The sequence below is a fragment of the Microtus ochrogaster genome, linkage group LG2, assembly GCF_000317375.1.
Source record: "Microtus ochrogaster isolate Prairie Vole_2 linkage group LG2, MicOch1.0, whole genome shotgun sequence".
NCBI classification, from domain to species: Eukaryota; Metazoa; Chordata; class Mammalia; order Rodentia; family Cricetidae; genus Microtus; species Microtus ochrogaster.
This window is the reverse complement of record NC_022028.1, coordinates 50,456,452-50,457,760: the sequence shown is the minus strand read 5'-3', so window position 1 is coordinate 50,457,760 and position 1,309 is coordinate 50,456,452. Positions and strand designations below refer to the sequence as shown.

At 54.4% G+C, this 1,309-nt stretch overlaps 1 long non-coding RNA gene across 1 annotated transcript; it reads left to right on the top strand.

Annotated features, from left to right (window-relative positions):
* Window positions 1-976, top strand: LOC113457579. The gene is made up of 3 exons (XR_003378131.1): window positions 1-281; window positions 445-477; window positions 854-976. It is a non-coding gene; the product is annotated as an uncharacterized LOC113457579 (long non-coding RNA).
* The last annotated feature ends 333 nt before the right edge of the window (window positions 977-1,309 follow it).

The window sequence follows — 1,309 nt, the reverse complement described above, 5'->3', positions numbered from 1 at the left end:
GCTGAGGAGGAGGGGAGCAGAAGTCCAGAGCCTGGCAGGCTGGGATTGAACATTTGCTGTGCTAATCCACTTGTGAATACTCGCTGCATGTAGTGTAAACACCTCGACAGCCTGTTCATATGTGCCTGTCAACTCAATCGTTTCCTCCCCCAGGGTTCCAGGCCTGCTGCCTGGGACAGAGCCCCAGAACTGACAGAGGCAGATAACCTCAGAGAAGGCAAAATGATAGTCTTATGCTTCAGCCCTGTTCTCTCTGGTCCTCACTTTTCCCCAGATGTCAGGTAGGTGGGATCCCTGCCTAAGAGACGGGTTGAGAGACTGGGTGCCCACTGCAGGGCCAGAGGCTTTGCGTCAGATACATCAGGCATGCATCACAGAGCTGCTGAACAGTCAGGTGCTCCTGACTTAAGAAACCAGGCGAAACGGCCTTGCTTTTTCCTCCAGAGCTACCGGTGCTGCAGGCATGCGAGCCCAGAGGTGAGTAGCCACATTGTTATAAGAATCATCTCCAGAACAGCACTCTGAACCCCACGTGGGGCTGCTGAGTATGGGGGCATGACAGCTAGACCCCAAAGCGTTTGGGAACCCCTGAGTGGAACCATGGAACCCTGGGATCAGACTGTGGCAGGCTACTTGGGACCCACCATCACTCCTTACTGAAGAAAGCCCTCCTTCCTTTGTCTCAGAGAAAGCACAGCACTTGGGCCCTAGCAAGTGCTCAGAACTAGCTAACGGCTGGTTGAGTGTCCAAGACGGGCCAGGGAAGCAGGGTCCTGGTCAGGGCTGAGCCAGGGCAGCCAGCTGCAGGCTCTAATGACGTCACGGTTACTAGACAACTCTCCATCTCTCCCAGCCGCTTGCTCTCCTCCCACGAGTCAGAGCCTGGAAGGGAAGAAAGAGAGAGTGGAGAGGGATCTGGCCTGGCCCCCATGGTGTCCTCGCCGCCTTGCGAGGCAGATTGCGTCTGAAAATCATACGGTGGCAGGTATTGATCGAATCGCACAGCAGGCTGAGTTCTGGTCAAGGGGAGGAGGCTGGCTGGGAGGGGGTGACGAACGGTGAGAGTTACGACCCCGCTGAAAGACCGGTTTATTAATTCGAGCTCTAACAAATGGCCAATTAATGGTCCCAGCTGCTAATTAGTAAACAGTTAACTTCTGTTATAAATTGTTCAGCTCAAGACTAGGGATAATACAATCTTTCCTTGACACTCTTGGCAAGGGGGAGCCTCCCAAATTTTGTCTCCAAGGCTGTAGCCCCTGCCACTCCCTCTCTCCTCTACCCTCAGGCAGGCCTTGCTGATAGGAGG